Source organism: Microtus pennsylvanicus, chromosome 11, assembly GCF_037038515.1.
Source record: "Microtus pennsylvanicus isolate mMicPen1 chromosome 11, mMicPen1.hap1, whole genome shotgun sequence".
In the NCBI taxonomy this organism is placed as follows: domain Eukaryota; kingdom Metazoa; phylum Chordata; class Mammalia; order Rodentia; family Cricetidae; genus Microtus; species Microtus pennsylvanicus.
The window spans coordinates 54,442,338-54,448,683 of record NC_134589.1 but is presented as its reverse complement, the minus strand read 5'-3'; the positions used below and the strand labels follow the sequence as shown (position 1 = coordinate 54,448,683).

General features: G+C 43.2%; 1 protein-coding gene across 1 annotated transcript in view; it reads left to right on the top strand.

Annotated features, from left to right (window-relative positions):
- The first annotated feature begins 3,895 nt into the window (after window positions 1-3,895).
- Window positions 3,896-6,346, top strand: part of Myh13 (myosin heavy chain 13) — a 54,317-nt gene continuing 51,866 nt past the window's right edge. Inside the window, exons 1-2 of the mRNA XM_075992124.1 lie at window positions 3,896-3,951; window positions 5,694-5,746. The gene's annotated coding sequence lies outside the window, so the exon portion shown is untranslated. The remainder of the gene's footprint in view (window positions 3,952-5,693; window positions 5,747-6,346) is intronic.

Below are 6,346 nucleotides of genomic sequence, written 5' to 3'. Positions count from 1 at the left end.
ATTTTATATGAATGGCACAAAGGTAATTATCCATCCACAGTTATCACTACTCCACTCTAATTATAATTAGTGGTGTGTGTGTGTGTGTGTGTGTGTGTGTGTGTGTGTGTGTACCACAGGGTCACAATCAGGTATCTTTATCAATTGCTTTCTACAGTGTATTGTTTTGTTGTTGTAGACAGGGTCTCTCGCTGAACCTGGTGCCTGCTGATTCAGGGAGGCTGTCAGGCCAGCAATCTCCTGAGATCCTTTTGTCTCTGCCTCCCTGGCACCAGGATAACAGGTGTGCAACACTGTGCCTAGCCTTGCTCCTCTTTATTTTTACAAGGATGCTGGAGATTAAACTTAGGTCCTATGCTTGCATGCCAAGCACTTTACTAACTGAGCTACTTTTCCAGCCTCATTAATAAGAATTCTCATAGTCTGATTGTATCTATCTATCTATCTATCTATCTATCTATCTATCTATCTATATCTATCTATCTATCTATCTATCTATCTGTGTGTGTATGTATTTATAATATATGTGCATGCCTCATATGCACATGAGACACTTCGTGGTTTTCAAATGCTTACAAATAAATCTGATCCACTCTGCATCCTATTTGTTGGGTATTTAATCTTTGGGGACTGACTTAACCTGTCTATGTCTATGTACCCTGCTCCCATTTCCACTGTCAAGTATTTTAGGACAGTGACCCTACCTTATATCCCTCTTTCCCATCCCAACACAGAACCCTGTGACACATGTGCACTTAGCAGTGCCTTGCTGCCACGTCGAGAGTTTAGAAACATGGACTCTAGATCCAGAGAGGATTTGAATACCATTCCTGTTGCTTACTAGTTCTATGGCCTTGGAGGAGCTACTTCAACCCTCAGAGATTGGGTTTCCTACATCCTAAAACAGGGATGCTACAAGCACATACCTAATAGAACACATATGAAGTTCCAAAGAGCCAGAGCGGAGAAAGCCTGGAATGTGCTAAGTCTTCAATAACTATTAACTAAAAGAGGCTGGAGATCTAATCCTTTCTTTTTCAGCCATATCATTTCAGGTCTCTTTCAGCCTACATTCTCTTCTCAACCACCTTGGTCTGCTCATTCACAGAACGCTCACTGAGCACCCGGCTACTCACAACATGGTAGCTTGAATAAGAACAGCTGCAAGGGCCAGCTAGTTCTCTAGCGTTTGGTGCTGGGCCAGTATTTTTATTTGTGTTGCATCCCTCAGCATTCCTCTCTCGTTTCATGAAACAGGAAAGGAATAAAATGCTGTCCCAACATTCAGTCACTGTAGCAAATGCCACGTCCCTCAGGAAGTTATTCAGGGCTGATTTTTGTGCCTTAGTAGTAGAGTGTTGACCTGGTGTGCACATGGCCCTGGGTTCTGGGCACAGGAAACCAAAATAAAACTCAAAGGTGTTCGTATTTCTTTACTGAAGGCCTTCTAGGGTCCTTAACAGACTGAAACGTGTGACTCTCTGGCGGGAGCAAGTAGAGTTTGCCACACCTCCTCGGTTGTTTGCCAGTGGAATGGTTTATTTCTGTCAGATCTACTTTGGAAAATGTCGTGTGGTTTTACTATTCTCTCCTACCCCTCCTCTGCTCACTAATGTGTTTTAGAACGTAATTCACCCTGTCCTCTGTCCTCTGGAAGTGGTTTACCAAAGCATCTGGAGGCGTTGATACTGAATCTTCCATGCATTCAGTAAACACTGGGTGCAACCAGACTGCATTACTGTGAATGATTCTAACTTCTACACATATTTAAAATCACTTTTGTTTCACCACCAGCAACCCTCCAAAAACTCCCGTGTGACCACAGGGCTTATCATATGTTTTCCTCAGAATCTACAACCTCACTCAAAACTCTTTTATTCCTGTTTTAACTTGAGGCTAGTTTTGCAATCCATTTCTCGGTCTATAGTAGATTTTAAAGAGCAAAACAAAGACAAAAGAGGCAAACTTAAAATTATAAACGAGAGTCTGGTCATGAAGGTCACCCCACATCGTGTTGGCAAAATGAGGTGCGGTTGTTGCCCTTGCCATTGATTATCAATTGTATAACAAATGACCAGGAGAAGTTTTCTGCCCTTCCCTGACCTTCTTAGCACACTCTGCCCCAGTTCCACTTAGCCCCTAGGACTCTCTAAGTCTCAAAGATCTGTGTCCAGCGTCAAAATCCCTATGCAGCTGACTTGGCATAATAAAGCCTCCGCTGGTCCTTTATCCAAGTAATTCAACAAGAGTGAGAGATCAGGGCTACGACGCATTTACATCTAAATGAGTAAATGGCGATCCCGCAAAGAGAGCCAAGTTACAATGCTGGGCTGGCAGATTTGGGAGTATAAAGAAAGCTAGCGGCAGCAGGCCTGAAATCGCTCGGACCGCAGCATCTAAGGTAAGCGCTCAGAAGTGCCTACTTTTCCCCCCACATAGTGGTGATTAACCTAGTTGAGTTACCAGTCAAGAGAGATGGGCGACATGGCCAAAGTCCTTGCACTTCAAGAAGATTTTACAAAGGGAAAATAAACAAAAATTTATACGATGGGGAGACAAAAAAGGAAAACTCATCTGCAGAATAAAAACTGATTTTTTTGATTCGTTGATTAATTCAACAAATTAATGAATTAACTCATGCAATTAATAGATTAACAACATGTCAGTGTGTGGTAACTTTGTGTAACTTTTGTAATTACCTTAAACAGTTTGGAGGTTTTAAGGTGATGTAAATCTCAGATAGCAGGACAAGAATTCCCATAGTGCTGTTTGACTTTTAATCCATATTGAACTGCATTTTAACCTGGTTATTACTGACTAGTTCGTACGTTGGTCTTGCATGGGGAACCGTGTGGATTTTGCACTGGGTCTAGTCTGACAGTACAGTAACAGCCGTCGTGGCAACTCTAGCTTTTCGAAGCCTTTGTTTTCAGACATCATCTCTGCTTGAGAACTTCCTGTCTTGAAACTCATAGGGTTGAAAGGAATCTTGAGGTTTCTCTGGTACATCTGTATCATTTTTTATAAAGGAGTGAAAATCCAAAGAATTTTCAGAAGCTACTTGACAGAACTGGCTTTGCCTCCGAGTCTTACATCTCTTGAGCCAAGGACTCAGATACGAGTCAGTGTTTCAGAAAATTTGTGAACTTCAGGATATAACCGAGGCTTAGCAAAGACTTGAAAGCGAAGGAGCAACCAGCATACCTAACCCTGACTGCCTGCTCCTGTCACGAGACATTCCATGAACAGATGCATTAAGGCAGTGTTCGATAAGTGGGAAGTGTGTTGAAATCAAGTTTGATATTTGCAGTTTTGCAGAGAACTCCTTGGGATGGTAATGTGCTTCATAAACTCGGGATTTTCTGGATGTCCCGTCTCCACTTTTCCCTGGAGATTCGAGAGTATCCTCAAGCTCCCTGCTGAGATGGCTCCACCATCCAGTTAACAATCAGATCATTCCCCAGATGCCATAGCCCCTAGCCAGCTGCCAGTCTCCACAACAGTTTGTCAGACTCATGGGATTGCCTCAATCTTCCTTGTTCAACTCAAGACTTATTTGAGCATTTTTCTTGACCCTCACTAAATTTTGAACTCCTGTGCGCCGGAGACATTCTATCTTTGAGAAGCCTCTGAAAGAACATACATGCCACTTTCGGCATCCACAAGTTCCTTTCTGGAAAAAGAAAAGGTGATGTGATCAAGCAACTACAGAGAACGATGAATTAACCCAGAAGAAAAATATACAAACTAGAAAAGTTCTTTTCATCCTACACTCCTCACTGTGTGTCCTTCTTCATGAACACAAATCAGAATAAACATGGTGTGTATATTTTCTTTAAAAATTCCTTGTAGTCATGTTTTGCTTTCTTTGTTTTTCCTCTATCAAACCAGTCCTAAGAAGACGTCCCATTCCCGAAGGACACCAAGAGAGTTACTCTGGGAACCAAGAAGGTAAGGTTTACTTTCAGTTTAATCATAATGGCAGTCATTGAGTTTTGTAAATACCACCTTACACATTTTCTCTCTTGCCTCATACGCGAGAAGCTGAAATCAGTGATCTGAGATTGACCACCAGAGTATTCTGAAAGGTGACGTTGCAAAACTACAACTTTGACTGCAGGAAGGAGAGTTTCCCATGCTTGAACTGTGTTTCTTGTGCTCAGAAATGCCTTGAACGCAAACAACACAGAGTTTCAGTGTGCAAGTTCTAGGCCAGAAATCACCTGAGACTCACTCTTTACACACCTCGCTAATTGTGACTGACCCTTGGGCACAGTCTTAAGCCTTGAATCCACACAACCATGCCTGTGTCCCAACAATAAAGAACGAACAAGGAGAGATCATTCAAACCTACTCAAAGGTGGTAATAAAACTCTCCTTATTCCAAACTTTGTGTTTACTGGAGACAATTCTAGCTGCTAATTTAGGAGCAAAACAGCTAAGGGTCACTGAGTTGTGACCACTCTATGGATGACAAGAAAAGGGCTGAGAAATTTCTAAGAGAGGGCTAAGTCAAGGACAATGACAGGGCACACCCAAAGCAAACAGAGGAGCCCTCCGGGGTGGTGACGGAGATTGGCTGGGAGGGCAGACATCTCAATTAGAAGGCCCTGGGAGACAGGAACAGATAGGGCAGCAGAAAGGGCACAGCTAGGCAGTGTGGGAGCTGGCCACGCTGGAAGAACAGAAAAAGACTGATTAAGGGATCCTGGGAGGGGAGAGCTCAGGGGCCACTGTGAGTCATGCACTAAGAGAATTTGGTTGTATTTAAGGAGGGGATGTTCATCGGGCGAGAATGAATGGTTTTCCACTTGGGTCTCGGCCCTCAGTTGTGTGAGTACGGGGAGAAGATTTGACTTAGCAACCGCATGCCAGGAGAGGATTGAGGGACTTTGCTGGACAGTGAATGGTGACTCAGCAGAGTGGCGTGGCTGCCAATAAACAGGGCCTCCCACCTAGGGCAAGAGAGGCGAGGGCGCTCTGGAGGAGGAAAGGGGGAGGACACGTGGTTTGGATATCACCCTTGATGAGATTAACAGGAATCCACTTGGGTACAGTGGCGGGGACAGTAAAGGAGAGAGAGAAATACATGATGGAAGAAGCAGATGAAGACGTAACCGGGGTCACGTAGCACAGAGACAGTAAAGCTACAGAGAACACAGAACAGCCAGGGACAGGGGCAGAGTAATCGTACAGAAGAACCTGGATTGGCAACTGACCATCCTAGGCGGACTTTAGGTTGTATGGGAAGGTGTGCAGCCACATCTGTAAAAGAATATTGCTGAAATAGTTTATTTGACCCGGGTGATACTGTGAGGAGACACAGGCCTCAATGACAGCCACGAGAAGGGTTGGGGACAGAATCTTTATCCAAAAACTAGCAATGATTTGAGGCTGAGAAGGGAAAGTCTAGCTTTCCTAGAAAGACTATCATTCAGCATTGTTTGCTTTTCTCACCTGCAGACTCTGTTGATGCATCACCCCCCCCCCCCCAGGAGGCAGAAAGAGAGAACCTGCAAAATCTATTCAATAGAAATTAAGGGCAGGAGAGATTGCTCGGGGGCAAAGCACTTGCCACACAGGCATGAGGCTAGCCTGGGCTACTCTGCCTCAAAACAAAGTAAAATTAAATTAAAGTCCAAGCTAGACTAATGTATTATAATGCAATTAAATAAAAATATTGATGTTTTCAGGCCCCACATTGCAAGAAGCCTTTGAGACTCTACCGCTTGTCAAGTTTAAAACAGTAAGTATCTAAGAATAATAACTAGGTTACTAGAAAAGATAATTAAAAGAGGTTGGAGGGCCCAAATGCTTACCAGTCCCTTCCTTCTTTAACTCATACTATGGTCTAAGGAGCTGGTCTTAGAAAATTATATTTATATTTACTTTAACCAGTCTGACTGGCAATCAAGCAGATATTGAAGAGATTGCAAAAGTGAAAGAGAACACTGTTCTTCTCTACAGTTTCTTGGTTTTGAAAAATACCATTTTCAAAAATATGCTATTTAGAAGAGATTTGATAGCACCTTTTAAAGAATTCACACTTTTCCTCAATTCTCACTTCTCATCTGACGCACATTGGAAGTACCACCTCCCTGCAGTTTTCATTTTAAGCGTATGTAGGGGTCCAAAGACCACGAAGTTGGAGAACCTGCTGCCGTAATGCAACCCACTGAAGTCACAACAGCGGAGGCTTCCTTCGGGGAAAAGGGAGGGAAAATTATGGATCTTTTTATCCTCCAGGAAATAACCAAGTCATTTATTTTAAAGCAGCATGGTATCTAGGAGCCTGGGAGCCCTCTTTGTGGGACTATATTAAATCCCAGTTTTTTTCCATTAAATC